The sequence below is a fragment of the Eupeodes corollae genome, chromosome 1 (assembly GCF_945859685.1).
Source record: "Eupeodes corollae chromosome 1, idEupCoro1.1, whole genome shotgun sequence".
NCBI classification, from domain to species: Eukaryota; Metazoa; Arthropoda; class Insecta; order Diptera; family Syrphidae; genus Eupeodes; species Eupeodes corollae.
This window is the reverse complement of record NC_079147.1, coordinates 191,158,013-191,176,080: the sequence shown is the minus strand read 5'-3', so window position 1 is coordinate 191,176,080 and position 18,068 is coordinate 191,158,013. Positions and strand designations below refer to the sequence as shown.

The following is an 18,068-nucleotide window of genomic DNA, read 5'->3' as shown; positions in this document are numbered from 1 at the left end:
CTTCACTGAGACTTCCTTTTGCAGCCTGAACCATCTCATAATAAAGTTGACTAGGTTTCTTGTAACCAAGAGGCATGTCATGAAGTACACGAAGAAGGCGCTTTTGTTGGCTATCCGCAAAATAATTTGTCAAATTTATTCGTATTTTTCTCGACTTGGTGCAGCGTCAATAATTGGTCTCAACTCCGATATGCGAGCGGATGGCAATTGCGAACACACAGTGTCGGATTTTCTCCCGTCTTGGCCAATTCCTGAAGCTCGAAAATAAATTATTTAATGTGAAATTCGACAAATCGAACCGATTACAATAACTTCCTATGGGAAGCTAAAAAATAATTTTTGAATCAAAGATTATGAGAAGAAAATTTGCCTTGAAATTTTGTATCTCACACAAAAAAAAATTAACCGGTCGGCACGTTTTCAGTGTCGTTGTCTCTTGTTTTTCCATGAGTGTTATTTTCTAATTCTTATTTATTAATTTGAAATTTTTAAAGCATGTCATTATAAGCCGTCTGCCTGATTGACAACTTTTCATTTACAATATTACATTTTTCTTTTTTTCGATTTTACCAATTATTATTTTAATGTTTAGAAATTTCCTATTAAAATTCGGCTTTTATATTCAGTTTCACTAAAGTTACTTGTATACTTCTTGTTTCACGACGCACATGATATTTGCTGGGAAAATACAAATTATCTCCTCTTTCCTTCAAATAACATAACTTGCATAGCAAGGGTTATTCTTCACGATGAGAGTGAAAGTTGAGACCATGGAGCTCACCTATTGCTTTATTGAAATAATTCTTTTTCCTTGAATTCATGGTAAAACTCATGGTGCGTAAACCAATTCCACTGTCTCATCGGAAGCACAAATCAGTTGATATTATTTTGCTGCTTCCGCAAAGCTCCATAACTTGGCTTGCTGTTTTTTAGCTAATGGTCTTCGGACATTTGAACAAAATTACATGTATAGTCTACTTGCAAGTTAAAGGCTTAAATTAAAATGTCTGCGGTTAGGCACAGTTCGATAAAGAATTGTACAGTTTCATATCTTTCAATACCCACATTGTTATAAAAACAAGAGTCTTTTTCCTCTTTCACCTTCCTTACGGAAAACCATTACTTTTTAATTTTGTAGATTGGCAACTACAGTTTCCATAGTTTGCAATATGCATTAAGTATGATTCCGATGAATATGCAAGCAGAACTATGTCATCCGAGAGTTCCAACATATTCCAACCCCACATTGTAAACAATCGGTAATGTCATAACGAAATATTCTCGAGCTTACCATTTTGCCTTGCTTCTGTTCGTGTAACAATCCCTTCCAAAATATTTTCTCACTCAAATACCTGTGGCAGTACAGTTTGTGTTACCATCGCGCACCAAAAATGTTTATGATGATTTGATAACGTCAATATAGTCAACTTATCTAATACTAAGGTTCATACGTAAAAACAACTTTTAATACAAAAATAAGGTTTTGTTTCCAATTCTTCCAAAATTCACTAAACGATCAAACGGCCTTGTTGTCTATGGTCATTTAACATCAGCTTCTCCTCAAAAGTCATAAGACAAAGTTTAAAAAAGTTTAGGCTTCAGAATAACCCGTTCTTGTGAACGATATAAAATCTTATTCTTCTGTTCAATATCATGATATAGAAAAACATACATCAACATCTTATTCTTCTGTTCAATATCATGATATGGAAAATTATACTGATATTTGATATTGATAGTAAATTTCACATATCGCACCTCCGGTGCAATAATGACGTAAATGCAATTTTCTTAAATGTTCAGGAATCACGGTTAAAGTTTGCTTTCTTATTGAAAATACTATATCGCCCTAAAGTAGGCCTACAGAATCGACTTCAAGAGTCCTAAAAATAGCGACTTTTCAGTGAGTTAGAGTTCATATTATTACCTTTTATATCTTTCACCTGTTTCTTTTTTGAGCTTGTGAAGGTTTGAACTATTGTGGAGCTCAAGGTACATTACGACTTTGTTGCTCCGAAAAATTTTATAGTTTAAACTTTTGTGTCAAACAAAAAAGTGGCCTCTTTTGGGCACTAGCAAAGATACAATCACGTCAATTTTACCACGGATAAAACTTGACATTTGGGACATTATGGCGTTCTTAACTCAATTTCAGAAAAAATTGCAATTGCGTCGATATTGCACCGGAGGTGCGATATGATAATTTATCCACTATCATCAAAGTGGAGAAGTTTTTACTGAAAAACTCTTTATATTTATAATATGTTTCATTTAAAAGTTTATTAATGTGATAAAAGAAAACAAATTGTTCGTTTTGTCTGACAAAGTTATTCAGAAAAAATATTTTTGAAAACGTTAATTAGATTTTTCAATTACAGTTTTTTTCTTCTTTCATTAAATTTTGTATAAAACATGTTCCATTGATTAAAAATGTTTATGAAAAGAAATTCTTTTCTTTAAAAACTGCATTTTATTGCTATTTATTTAAAAAAAAGTTAATAGATTAATGAGCAAAGTCCCACGGAGCTAGCACCACCGCCTCCATCTTCTCTTCATCCAATTTCTAACAGAAACAAAAAATTTCCCCACAAACGCTAAAGCGACAGTTATTAAAATCCATGCTTTAAATTGTAAAGGGTGATTAAGTTAAACAATAAAATTAGAATAGGACAATCAAAAACAATACATATACAAGAGGATTATGTATCTTATTAAAAACTTGAAAATCAAGGAACCAGTTTTTGAATGAGAATTCGTCCTTCGGTGCATGAAACATCAGTTCTAGCCGATTTTTGTCAGTAAGATTAACTTATGTTTAAGCATAGTTTAACTATTACAAATGGGAACCTTAACTTTACGTGAGCTAACTTTAGATAACCACCTTTATCACACTATCAAAGAACCTATTAAAAGAAATCGAATTTGAATACAAATATTAAATCTTTAATATTTTATTTTGTTATTACAAAAGAACACACAAAACAAAAAGACATTTTGAGTCACCCTGTACGAACTAGTAAAATAAAACAAAACGATGACGACGACAGCAAAAAAACTAATACATAACTCATTCAAAAATACACACAGATCAAGGATATTAAGATATGTCCTCCAAATATGTAGGATGTATAAAAAGCTACATTTCAAATGAATATGTTAAAGAATATTTATGGCATCATCTCTCTGCTACAATTTTTTTTTCTACCTACGTAATCTAGTTGAGACACGTGCTATACATTATATGATAAGAGTATATACTCGTACATAGTTTTATATTTATTCGTTTTGTATTCTCATCTCTGCAACTATATCTGATGGTATACCTTCTATAATCCAATAAAAAAGGATTTTATTAATCAGGATCTATATAAAAGGATGAGTAAGTGATTCTTCTTCTCAATATATAAATAGATATACCTAAATCTCTCTCATGACTGAATGACGGTGTCTGTAGATTTATTTCGCTGTACCAATACAGTACAGCACAGTACATACACATACATAATATGAAGCTATAAAATGAAATGAATGATATCGTTATATAGTGATGTGACTAGAATGTTAAATGGAGCAAACTTATAGATACTATCAACAACAACATGATGATAATGCTGAATTATAGTTTTGGTGTGACCATATTAATAGATTTATGACAAGAAAAGATTGGACCCTTAAAATTTCGAATCAAGCAAAGCTTTTAAACTTTTAGCGCATACCTAAGGGTTGGCGATTTTAATGAGAAGAACTGAGATTAGTCGAAATAAATCGCTATAAATTTGTGTCTCTATTGTGAAAATCACTTACTTAATATTGGACAAGGATTAAAATCTGGGAAATTGAAAAATTGAAACGCATTTTTGATTTTGATTCTTTGAATGGATTTCTGATTATACTCGTATTCACGAAATCATTTAAGTTTTAAGATAAAACATTCCAAGTAAGGTATTGATATAAGCACGTTCAATTTGGGACTCTTCTTAGACTAATGCCGAAAGGTTAGGTTAGGTAGATGTCGGTCTGTAATGGAGTATTACACACTAAGGACACAATAACGAATTGTGATACCACATGAGGCTTTCTTCTAATCTCAATGTAAAAAGTTTAAGTCCTTTACAAAACGTGAAAGATCGGTTACGTTACTACAGAGATCGTCAATATCTTTATAGAAGAATTCTCCTAAATAAGTCCTGCGTTTTTGAGCTAGAACAGGGTATGTGCATAGGAGAAGAACTGTTTTCCCTTCTTCCTCATCAATACAACTTCTGAAAAAGTCATTTGACAATACGCCTAGCCGCTTGGAGTGCTTTTCTATTCTTCATTTCCTTCTGAGCCATCTATTTAAAAGTGGATTGGGCTGCCTAGGGCTGCCATACCCTCTCAGAAAGATCTGGAACGTATAGAAATCTGAAATTTTCTGTGTTGGAGTATGCTGTAGTCTGTGTGCTTTGGAATTGATTGTTAATGCCTGAGAATTACAGAGTGGCCAACGTTAGTATTAACCCACAGAGCATACAGCTATTTGTTTGCTGAGTATATTAAGACGTCAAGAGTTTTTAGGTAAAGCTAGGTTACAGTGCCACAGATGGTGTTAATGTGGAATTAATTCGCTTATTTAGTTTGTCGCAGTACCAACTGATAAAGAAAACAAAGAGAAAAATATCCTTACTAAACAATCACTTGCCTTAAAAAAAAATATCCGGGAATTTTGAATTTGCACACCCAAAACGAAAAAAGAGGCTGAGTTGCGACTCACACTGATAACTTCTCATCCCGTCTGTCGATTTGTCTTGCTTAAAAGTTTGTCTATATGTACTCGTATCAATTTTTACCAAATTTGCGTACTATTTTTTGTAGATTTTATTTCTTATGAAAAAACAGACTGTTGGATTTTTATATAAAAATTACTGAATATCGAAAACAATATTTTCTATGAAATAAAATAAGTTTGAAGCCAATTTATTTAATTTTTAATTTTTGAAAAGCTATTTGAGTCGAAAGTAAATTTTTATCAAGTTTTAGTATTAATTTTTTAGAGTTTTATTAAAAAAAAAAAACCGTAAATTCGATTTTTTTTCAAAATTTTACTGAATGTTAACTACAATATTTTTTGAAAGATAAAAGTAATTAAAAGCCAATATCTAGAATTTTTGACAAGATATTTGAGTTAAAAATCAATTTTTACCAACTTTTATTGTTTGTAAAAAACTGTCAATTCGATTTTTCTCAACATTTTTTAGAATGTTAGGAACAGTATTTCTTATTAGATAAAATAAGTCTGAAGCCTAAATTTCAAGTTTTTGAAAAGATATTTGAATCGATATTCAATTTTTACCACCTTTGAGTAATGTCTTTTTTCAAATTTTTATTTTTTATAAAAAAAATGTCAATTCGATTCTTCTCAAAATTTTATCGGATGTCAAAAACATTATTTTTCGTTGCACTAAATTGTTTTGGAGATAAAATCATATTTTAGTCTTAAAATTTTGGAGGTGAAACATTTTTTTTCAGTTTTTTTTTATTTATAAAAAAAACCGTTTAAAAGATTTTTTTCAAACATTATCCTTGTTTGGTATCACGTCACAATTTATTACATAAAATTTAATTCAAGTCTCTAGCGTTTTTGGTTCGTAAGATATTTAGGGTTAACCAAAATGTCCACCTTTTTTCAAACTGCTATGGTAAAAAAACCACCAACGCAATTTGCTTGAGATCCCTTTCTGCATCTTTCTGCCTTATTATCTGTATAACAAAATTTATTTGAAACCGATATCTCTTCTGGTTCTTGACGTATGGACGACGAAAAAACGTCGCGATCGTACGGAGGTACGAAACATTGACACGCACGCACAGACATCTTTTTAAAAATCTTTTAAATCGACTCAAGGGACCTTGAAACGTCGAGAAATGTCAAAATTTTCAATTTGACAAATCGGACCCATTACAATAACTTCCTATGGAAAGTTAATAAACTAAAATGTGTTTATAAACTTCACGCAATACGAAGTAACATTTTTTTAATGAAACCAAAATGTGTATACAATTTTAACCAAATTTTAGTTTTTTGCTAAAAATAAATTTAAAATTAGATTTTCTTTTTATTTTGCTGAAAACTGAAATGCGAGAATTACAATTTCGAGTGAAATTTGTATTTATTTCACATTCTTAAGTTGATTTTTGGGTAAGAGGAAATTTGTTTAGCTCTCATACATTTTTATTTTTACATTTCTCATATTATATTTTCTGGGAAAAAAAATGTATATTTTTCCTTTTATTTTCTTTGAATAAAAACGTGTGAAGAATTTTTCAGTTTTCTTCATATTTTAATATCAATGGTAACACCAATTAAGGAATCCACGTATTCAATATTCTCATTATTAAAATTTGTGTAGTTATTTCTATACGGATTTGATTTGCTATGAAGGACGTGCTTTTAGGGCTTAATTCAAGTAAGTAGCAATAATTCACATCCATCCAATCAAGTACTATAACATTCATATTCGTATGTGTGTGTGTGTTATTCGTGAATGTATACGACGATGTTGTGTTGTTAATGAAATAAGCTTTCTATTCCCTCTCCCTTCATTTCTTCTTCATGTTATTATTATTTTGTGTAATTGTACTCATTGAATGAGTTAATATTGTATGTTATTGGTGTTAAGTGAAACTTGAAGATGTATCACTCTTGAATACATAAATAGTTTTCAAAAGGACTCTATAATATTTGAAAGGGACTATATACTTACCTAACGCATAACGATGATGGTACTTAACACTAATCACTCGTGTTTAATATTGGTATAGAATATGAATTGAAGTTTTGTTTCTAGTTACAACTGTTACCAAATCTTTGGGGAAATTAAGGAAATAAATAGCTTAATATTAGAGAAAATATCAAAGCATTAAAATACATACATAAAAGGTCCTATGATTGATTACATAGCTGTCAGAGACAGGCTTGTGATTTTTTTATAAGTTTTTTCTAACCTTCTGCTTCCTGCATATAAAATTATGGGGACATAAATAATTTGATTGAAAGAATCGAACTTCAAAGGGAATTTTAATGGGATTTTTATATTCTTTCCTTTATTTTTTCGTTCCATGTGTGCGTAAGAAATGTATAGAAGAAAAGGACTCACAAAGTTTCTTTTTTTTCATTCTGTTAGCTTTAATGTTTTATTTTATTAATATGGAGATTCATTTATAAAAAGAAAAAAAAATACATATTTGAGTTTCATATAGTTGTTAAAAAGGAGTTTGTACTCATGGTTGATTTTTCTTTTGTCACGAACTCAAAGTAATTTAAATAAAAGAGACATTTGTGGGTAAAATAAGCAAAAAATATATTTTTTTTTTACAGTAAGCACATAGGATGCGAGTCACTTTAATATTATGCGTATGGAATAATAAATATTGAGTGGGAAAAATTATAATATATAATAACTATTTAGGACATGAATTGGTTTCATGTTAATATCCCATTTATATTTACTTTTAACGACCCATTGAAACATTTTGTTTTGTAAGCTTTTTTAACTTCAATAAACGCAAACAGCCTTAGAAATTTGGAAGAAATAGAAAGTTCCATGAAAAGAATACCTTTTTCAAAGCAGATCCTTCGTATGAAACATAAGAGTTGATAAAAGCAAGTGAGAAACTAATCCTGTTTTCTATGATTAAAATTATACAACAATCAATAAACACCTCGTTCTTAATAGAATAAGGTGCTCTCCAGCCTCTAAGGACCTTTTTTTTGCTGTAAAATCTAATATATCGATGCAAACTTAATATTTCGAAGAATTCTGATTTTGTCTATACATTTTTATAGATATTTAAAAATTATTATTATAGAAAATAAAAGGATTTAAAATGTTTTTAAAGACAGTTTTTTTCCTTCAACATTTATCTTTTTCAGCTTTTTCAAGTTGGATTGTAAGAGCTAATATTTTTGCAAGATGAAACATGGAGTTCCATTTAAATTTTAAAACGGAACCATTTCTTTTAACTTCTATTATAAAACTTAACTTCTATTATAAATTCGAAGAAAACCTTATGTTAAGCTTTTTGTAGCTATGTTAATATATGAAGTGATTTTCCAAATATACAGTTTTGTATGTTTACTTACTTTTTAAAAATTCCCATTTATAAGTCACTTGAAAAAATATTAAAAGAACCTTAAAGCATTTATATTAAAACGGTTAGATGTGCTGTGAGATCTACGGAAGCCAAATTGTACATCGTGGAGGAATGTCTTTATCTGAAATAACTTTTAAAATATGTTGTTTCAGTATTTTTTCAAAAACTTTACTTATGTTGCTAAGTAAACTGATTATCTCGTGCTTTTACATCCTTAAGCACAGGGACAATCATTAATTTTTGCCAACATTGAGAGAAGTATTGCAATTTAAGACATGCATTAATAATTATAAATGTTAAATACTTAATTCCAACGTAAAGAAATTGTTTTAAATAACTATTTTTTACTTTGTCCAGACCTCCTTTTTTTGAGTTTGCAAAATCTTAATTACATTTTTTACATTTTCTTCTTCTACAAATGCATTAAGAGGAGTTATTCCGTTCGTAGTATCGAATCTTTCAATTGTTTTACTGACAAGTTCATTAGTAACAAAGTCCCCCAAATGGTGAGAAACTAAGTGATTTTTTTTAAAAACTTGTACAAAATTGGTTTGCCATCTCCAAACCTGTAACAAAAGTTTAAGAAGAATCCTTCAAAAATGGTATTTTACGGTTTTTGTTCTTAATTAATTTTATTATGTTTCAGAATGGTTTTGCATTTTTATCCATTACGCTTGGTTTTGTGTTAAATATGCCAATTCCAGAATGCAATGCAAAAGATGTAGGGAAAAAATAACCAAATGGACCTCACTTAATTAATCAAGACCAAATAAGTGATGGATGGACGATCTTAGATATTTCAACACCAACTGGTATAACGCAAATGTTTGTCCGGTCTATGCCATTGCGTTTCATGAATGGTGATATCTGCTTTATAGCAGACTAGGGCCTCCGATAATTGTTCTGCTGCTCTTACTTTATTAAGATATTTAATCTGACGTACAACCTTTAATCTGGACCAGGTTCTTGATTTTAACTCCAATTAACATGTTAGCTTAGTGAAACCAATCTCCTCCCTATCTCGTTTGCTAGCCCAAACAACTTTCCACTGCGATCAGAACCCAATCTCAAGTTGAGGTAGTAGGCACCCGATGTTCACCTCGGGGAAGTAATAGTAGATTTTTGATAAGAACCTATGGACGCTTGATTCCTCTCTTCAATGCCCATGTCTACCATTTAAACATACAAAAAAACTTGTAAAACGACGCAAAAAACAGAGGGCATCAAGGGAGGGGGGCTTAAATTAGATATACTTAATATGAACTAAGAAAGTTACAATGAAGTACTCGTATGTATAGGGGTTTTCAATAAGAAAATAGATTTTGTGTGTAGATGTCGTGGCGTTAGCTGTGTTGTCACGGTTAAAATTTATCCCATTCCTTGTTCCTTCCTTGCCATTTCTTCTTTACTCTACAGGTGTTTCCGTCAAGGTACTGAGAGAAATAAGGGTCCATCAGCCATTGGGTCACTCTCTCAGTAGCTTGACGAAACAAGAATCATAGATATCATCGAACGTGGATAACCGATTGTGAAGAACAGACTGGCGGTCTGATCCAGCAGAGAGAGAACGTGGGTGACAGTTGGCCCCGGTCACTAGATGTAACTCATTTTGAGAATGGCTGAGAGCCCAACATACATATTCGTAACTTATAATTTTAAATTCTCACCATTGTACAAAATGGAACGCTATTCTCTTATCCCCACCCCCACCCCCACAATCAAACACAAGCACACCGGACGTAGTTTACTTTTTTTGTAATCGCGTATAAGAATATAACTGCAAACTTTTCCTTCGAAATTATATACATATTTTTTTTTAATCAAGGATCTTCCATCATTTTCGCTTTCTTTTCATATTTTTTTGTTACATTACTTTATCCTAGATTCGGAGGGGACTAATGTATTCATTCATGTATTCAAGTAGAATTCTTGAATCTTGGTATTTAACTATCTGTTTGGATTTCTTGAAAGAAGTAGTGGGAAAATAGCTGAACACGCTCATTGAGTTTACCGCCTCTGGAAGTGGCACCAGTAGTCGGCGAATTCAACAATGATTGTGCATAAGCCTGGGAGTTATGTGTGAGTAGGTAGCACGGTTGGATTTCAAGAGCGTCGGCTAAATTCAGCAAATAGGCTGTATGAGGCTGAATTACGACGTGATCGAATTCCGCGCGTTCGGATTGACCGAAAGCATTGGGGGATGAGTAAAGAAGAGGTTTGGATGGAAATCAAAAACGCTGGAAAGATCACTTCTTTACGGACAACAAAAAGACCAATATCATATTTTGGAAGAAAGCAAATAAAAAAAAAAATCAAAGTGTAAGGATTTTAGTTCGAGAGTTATAAGAAAAAAAAGAAATTCAAGAAATTTTGTGAGATAAAGAAAAAAAAATCGAGAAGAAAATAAGTAGGAAGTGTGGAGGAAAGAAGGAAAGGTGGAAAAACAAAAGGGAAACAAAATCAAGAGGGTATAGTTGGGAGAAAAAAAAAGTTAAGTATAGTGATTTTTACTATTTTACATTAAAATCGTTTCGTATTATATTGTAGAAAAAGATCAGAAATCGGTTGACTTGTGTTCCGTTAAATTTCTCTCGAAATTACGAGACGCGTGACCCATTAAAATTTTGTTTTGTCCGTTCGGGACAAAGCAATAGCGGTCCATTTTTCGTTTATTTTAAAATTTCCATTGTTCTTTTTTTTGTTCTTTAAAAGATCTTGGGTTTTACTCCTCTTTAAAAGGTTTCCCAAGCAAACCAATTTTCAAAACAATAAAAAGAATTAAAATCCCTCTTCGGGAATATAAATTTATTCTTTTTATTTAAAAGTGTTTCCACCGTCGGTTCCGTTCCGTAGGTTTGCAATTTCCTTAAGTTTTCATACAAAAAAAATTGCAGGTCTTACGCCCTTGTGGTGATTAAAAATCATTTCATTTAATCTAATTGATTGATAATAATAATTTATTCGAGCCATCAAATTAATTGGTGTAACCCACTCTTTTGATCTAGCTGTGGTGGTAGCATTGGAAGTGCTACCTGTTGCACTTTGAGGTCGAACGCACCTAATCATCGTTTCCTTTGTTTGAAATTCGTCTGATAACCAATTCAACAGTCGTATATCCTCTCGTGTTTCGGTTTCTCGTCGTTTTATTTTTCTTAATTTCTAATTAAATAATTAATTTATAAAATAATTCGGTTCGTCGCGAAAAAGTGCAACAATGTGGCATGCAGTTCCGTCCTGCCTCGTAGGTATATAAGCGGTGCGGATACGGATATTCACCCCGTAGATAGTTGTTAATATTATTTTTAGGGATGTATTAAATTTTATCGAAGATGTTCACTCGTTGAGTTGAGTTGTTGAGTTATTTTCTCGAGTTCATAAGAAATATGAGGGATGAATTTAAAGAAATCTAAAAAATTTTGAAGAATTAAAAATCTCTAGTGAGAGTATTTCACATTGACACAACCAAGTTCCAAAGATCACATAACATAACAAACTTACTGTGTTGGTATTTTTATACTTTAATTTTTAATTTGGGGTGAGCCAGAAGCAGCTGCATCAGATTTTGTATGCGTAGTGTCGTCTTTGTTGGGAATGCTGGGAATCTGTAAAAATTAGGCAATGCAATTTTAAGGTAGACAATAAGTAGCCGAGGAATTCTGATTTATGTTAGGTCCAGTTTTAGCGCATTAGACATCATAGTCTTGATTTTTGTACCTACCCATTAGTGCAGGCGCCAATAATTGATATTCCAGAAACATGATAAAAACGATCTTAATACCTACCTAGAACGTCTTGATTTTCAAATATACGAGTATGGTTCATTGGACCTTTGATATTTGACGGTATGCGAAATGTTTGATCTCAGTCTTAAATCTCATTAGTTTGAGATTTTGCTAGCTAGCAGAAGACTTCGTAAAATGTTGGGACTACAAGTTAGCTTTCTTAGAAATGAGAATGGCTGGATATTCATACAAAGGGTTTTCACAGTAGTCGGGTTGGTTTTGAAATTGGACAAAACAAGTTGTACAAAGGAATATGAGATATCAAAAAGCTTTGACTTTTATTTAAGAGCCCTATAAATGCCATTATATATGTAATATAACATCGTTTAAATGACCGCCAGGGCTTCGCTGTGTGGCCAGTTTACGATGCATTTGGCGCAGCATAAATCAGCCTAAATTTGACCGATATGGCAACGATTATGTTTCTTTATGTATTTAAATTCCCACAAAAAAAAGTCTAATGGGGTTAAATCACCAATTTACGTTGTCTATAGGCTCGCGCAGAGTATGGTTTGGTTCTTGAGCTATATGGTCAATAGTGACTACCTGTTGAAACCATAGCATGACTTCGGTGTCCATATTATTCAATTCAGGCCGTAAGAAGTTGATGATCATCGATCTATAGCGATCGCCATTGACGGTAATGGCCTGCCCAGCATCATTTTCGAAGAAGTACGGATCGGATCAAAATCAACTTTGTTTGGATGCATTGGCAACTCTTGAATCTAGAATGGATTGGTGTCGTCCCAAATTTTTCATTTTTGATGTTTCACCTACGTAATCATCCAAATCTGGACCTCATTGCTAAAGATGATTTTTCAACCAAAATCGGAATTGTAATTTGCCTTGATAATCTGTCCTTAGTGATTGATAAAAAGAAGATATTTCAACAGAAGCTAAAAGAAACAATATGGCCGCTACGAGCTATCAAAATTAACCCGTCCTTATTGAAAAACCCATGATGCTAGTTTCGCAACTGTCGTTTCGACAAATGATTATGATTTCTTCGATCTGTTGTTCATCCTAAGTTTCGGAATCAATCAAAGTTGAGTTTCAAGGATTATAATGCAATTTTCGGGAAAATTTTGAAAAAAAAAGGGGAATGAAATAAAGAACATATTGTATTTGCAAATACTCTAGAAGTCTAGAGGAAAAAAATGTTGAATACATTTCCATACATATTCATTTTGGTCGAAATCTATAAAAAAAATATTTTAAAGTTTTCTATATCGCGGAGATTTTTGAGAACCTAATACTATTTTTAATTTTATATAAATTAAGACAGAAATTTCAACAAAACACGGTACTAGATCAATTTTTAAACTACCAGAAATAAAACCAAAAAAAAAAACCTAATATGTACACAAAATATTCTTACCCTCGTCTTTTGTAGAGTTGTCATGAACACTGGAGACTGAGTAGTAAGAAATTTGTCTCATTTACAAATGCTCAATCGCACTAAAACAATTGAGTCACTCTCATTTCCGACGATAATAGGGGCAATCACATAGCCCTTCATTGCCAAACCAAATACCAAAATAGTGGATTGTTCAAGATGTAGAGGCTTTTCAAGCATCAGTCTGGGATTTAAAGAGTCCCAAATGCGACTCTTCTTCATATTGTCTTAGCCTTCTTAGTTAAAATAAGCCTCATAGCTAAAGGTGATATAATGATACCAATCTGAATTATTTTCATACCTTTCAAGGAACTAATTATCGAAGAAACGACGATGCATCAGCTTGAGTTTTTGAGGTGACTGAAATTTAAAACTTAAAAGATGTAATACAGGGTGATTTTTTAAAAGCTATAGGAAAGTTTAAAAAAAACACATACAATTCAGAAAAATGCATAAAAACTTTATTTGAATTCATATTACGATCCATATAATTTAATGTTTGAAGATTATTTCATGTAAATGTTGACCTTGACTGCGCCTCAAATGGCCCATCCACTTAGTCCAATTTCGGCATAATCTTTCCAACATTTCGGCAGGTATCTCACGAATAAATGATTCAATGTTGTATTCAAATAAGGCAATTGAAGCGGGCTTGTCTGTATAAATATGAGCATAGCCCCACAAAAATAGTTTAAAGTCGTTAAATAGCACGACCTAGGCGGCCATTTGACCGGTGTCATGAAATTGAAATAATTTCATTTCAACCGAATTCGCCTCTTAATAAATCCATTGTCGCGCGTGCTGTGTGGCATGTAGAACCGTCTTGTTGAAACCATATGTCATGGAAGTCAAGCTCTTGCATTTGGTAAGTTGGTTAGCATATCACGGTGGAGCTCACCATTCACAGTTATGTTACGATTCGCATCACCTTCGAAGAAGTACGGTCCAATGATGAGGTTACTCATGGTAGAGTAATAACCTTAAACAAACCATTTCGTACTTTTAATAAAGTAAAGATGTTTTATGTCAATCGTTGCCAGTTCACTGGTATTATCGAAGAAGGGATTACCAAGAAAGTTATTCCTTCTAATGGAGAGTGCTGGACATGTACATAGAAGGAATTGGACTGTTTCCTCTTCCTCCTCGTCCATGTAGCTTTTACAAAAGTGATTTGTGTAGACCCCTAGCCTCAGAGCATGTCATCCTATTAGGCAGTGTCCTGTTATTACTCCAATTGTAGAGCTTATACTTTGTCTGCTCAGGGATATCAAGCCTTTTGACCTTTTTAAGTCTGGATAGTTAAATGTTGACTATTTCCTTGACGGAATACCAAAAAAAACCGGTCTAGTATACGCACCAGAAAAAAAATAAAGAATTTTGTATTATTATAAAGCCTTACAATAATAAAAACTTTGTTTTTGAAATGAATTCGAAACCAATATTTATAGTTTAATTCTCTTTATTTCATATAACTTTTATTTTGCCATATCTTTTTGAAGTCAATAAATTGAAAAATTTAATTTTAATAAATAAATATAAATAATTTTTTTCATTTTAGAAAATGTATTTTTTTACATTATATACAAATTTGTACATTCTTAAGTTCGAAATAATAAATATTTGTTTGTCCATGGAAATTCAAGATCTATTATTTCATATTTTATTGGCAACAACTTTTAATTAAATTGAAAATTTAAAAAAAAAAATGCATTAAAATTAAAAAGAATTTAGATAATTTTTTGTGAAATTGAATTCTTTAGCGTAATCAGATGTTTTTGTCTGACATAAACGAAATGTTCCTGTTTTCCTTGGAAATTATGATTCTATCCCTTAAAATTATAAGAAAAGTAGGAAAGGTCTTGATATGTATGCTTCCTTACTCATTTAAGACCTACACCCATCTTTAAATATTAAAATAAAGAGGAAAGATAGGTAAAATCAAACCAATTAAAAACCCTTAAAATAAATAAAAACATACCTCCGTGTTCTAAAAATATATTCTTTCAACCCATGTTTACTCACGAATAAAAATCTTTTACCAATTAACAGAGATATTAACATTCATTTAGGGATTTTTGTTTATTGACATTTCCTCGCACTTCTCCCTAATTTAAAGCAAAAAATAAAAACAAATCTAAAATAGGAAAGAAAAATACGATTTGGCAAATATTTAAAATTCTTCTGACATTTTCAAAAGAATCCCACAAATATTTTTTTATTAACAACAAAAAATAAGGAAATTCCCTTTTTATTTTTGCTGATACAATTTTTATTTCCACTCAAATAAAGCAATAACGAAGCAGCTCGAAGCCAATACCTTTCATTCATTCAAATTCTCGGGAACTCTGTTTCTGTGTGGATGTTTTTGTAAATCCTTAAACAACTATTTACACTTATATACACAAACCGAAACCCGGCAACGACAGGGATTATTAAAAATGAAAATCAATTGGTTATTTGCAAAGCATTCAAGCGGCGTCAAGCAAAAGTCTTTTGCAATGAAAATTTTATCCAAATTTAAAAAAAAAAACAACCCTCTTGGTCGGTTGGGGTTGGTCGGGTTGTTGACGAGATTGAAGCTAAAGCGGGATGTTGGATGACAAAAAAAAAAGATAAATGCGTAAAGTCCTTGAAGTATCAATAAATACCTTCGTATGTATGTACATGTGTCTCTTTTGCTTTATCCTATGAGTAGAAAGATAAATCAATATGGAAAGCAATATCAGAAAAATTTTGAATGTTGCTCCAACATTTTTGATTAACACGTGTTATTTCATTCGAAAGAGGGGAGGGCTAAGGGAGGCTTTTCTGTTATGTGAGAAGGACGACGATGAATTTATGATTTTCACTTTGTGGTAAACGAAAAATCACTCCTCCTTTAACGACGCGACGTCTGTCGACAAAAAGTAACAACCGACGTGACGCTCGATGACGCGACTCGACGTTAGCGTTCGTTGCCTGGATAAATTTTGTTCTTTCAAATACTTAGGTACCTACTTATATGATGTACAGATAGACATCTACAGTCAAGCGTTTATAATATTACATCGCATTTTTGTAAGGATTTTGGAAAGTCAACGTTATGAGTAAAGGATTCTTATTTTCTTCTCCTTCCTCTGCATTTTATTTCATGTGAACCACATCATTCACGCTAAGTTAGAAGATTGAAAGTTCAATATTTTTGAGATGAAAGGATGAGAGATCACTGTGCCTTCGCTATTATCACCACCACCGCGTCGCCGCCGAAATAACGCCTTCGTTGCGTTACCCTGCTTTCGCCCTGTCATATTGTCGTCTCTTAGGCTTAAGTTCATCGGCAAAAAGGGTAATGGATGTAGGATGAAGGTGTACAAAATCTATGCATCTCATTGTGAGAGACAGAATATATTGGAATTTTTGGGAAAATTAATATCGCTTGGGTGATGAAGATGATGGTGGTTAAAAAATCCAAAAAGAGGGGATATTGAAATTTATGAAGTTTTGTAGACACAATTTTTTTTTAAAGGTTGCCTCTTCGTCGAGAGTCGCGAAATGTGCACCGTCAGGCAGGACGACCTACCCCATAGACTTAGGTACAGGGAGAGACGTATATGAATGAATACAAAAAGGGTGAATTTCATATTTTTATCTATAGGGATGTTAAGGTGAGAGAATTTCTGAAGGCGGCACGATATCACTTCATGTACCTTTTTCCAAAGAAGACATAAGTTTGTACACCTTTATCTACATATACATAAAAGGAGCAAGTATAGGTAAGGATTCTATACGATAAGGTGATGAGACAAAATTTAAATTGATGTTGATTTTAGCTTCATTCCATATTCAGCCTTGAAAAGAATGTACATATATACATACGTACATCATTTTTGCACTTTCTCTTATTTTTGGTTGATGATAATTTATTCTAGGAATTTTTAAATAAAAATCTTCGGTGTTGATTATTGCTGAAAGCTTTTTGTCATGAGTCTTGTGTATGTGTGTTGGTGTGTTGTGGAGATTTGAAATTTTGGAAAAAATATTAAATTCTTAGAATTCATTTGGTTTGATGGAGATGATGATGACGATGGTGATGTTGATGTGATTTATGTTTTTTTTTTCTTTAGATATATAAATTTCTCTGAGATATGTAGAGATTTTGGTAGAAAGAAAGGTAAATAGGCCTTGTAAGGGAAAGATTGTGAAAAAAGGTTAAATTTTATTGAAATTTTGAAACGACAGAGTTGAAATTCCCTTATTTTTAATTCATTTGATTACAGGATGGCATTTATGAGTTTATTAAAATACATTGAAAAGATTGAAAAAGAAACAATATCTTATATGATTTTTATATGTGTTACAAGTGGCTGTATAAGCAAACGTTTAATGTTTTAACAAAGAAGGGTGTTAGACTTCTATGTGTAGGTACTAGGTACAACCATGCCTTAAAGAAAATTTAAAGTGTTTATATTATTCAATAGAATGAAACTTGAACTTAAAGTTTAAAAACTATAATTGTGTTAACAATCTCAGAAACGTCCTCAATGATAAATATTTTTAATTGAAAGTTTGCATTTAATTTATTTTCATTTTTTGTGGAGTTCAGCAGTCAGCAGTCTATTGCTAATATTCTATTGGAAGTTAAATAGTTTGAAAATTGAAATTTTTGAAATATCTCGTTTCAAGATCTCTGTTTGCGAGTGAAGGTAGGTTTGTATAGTTCCGTGCCTTCAGGATACCTTTTTACTTTCTCCATCTTGCAGGAACCAGCAGAATTATCG

General features: G+C 31.9%; 1 protein-coding gene and 1 long non-coding RNA gene across 2 annotated transcripts in view; one reads left to right on the top strand and one right to left on the bottom strand.

Annotated features, from left to right (window-relative positions):
• The window catches only part of LOC129943454 (chaoptin), a 267,774-nt gene that overhangs the window by 165,205 nt on the left and 84,501 nt on the right, over window positions 1–18,068 (bottom strand). The gene's annotated exons all lie outside the window — the stretch shown is intronic.
• Window positions 1–18,068, top strand: part of LOC129943455 (uncharacterized) — a 149,944-nt gene that overhangs the window by 131,246 nt on the left and 630 nt on the right. The window lies entirely within an intron of this gene.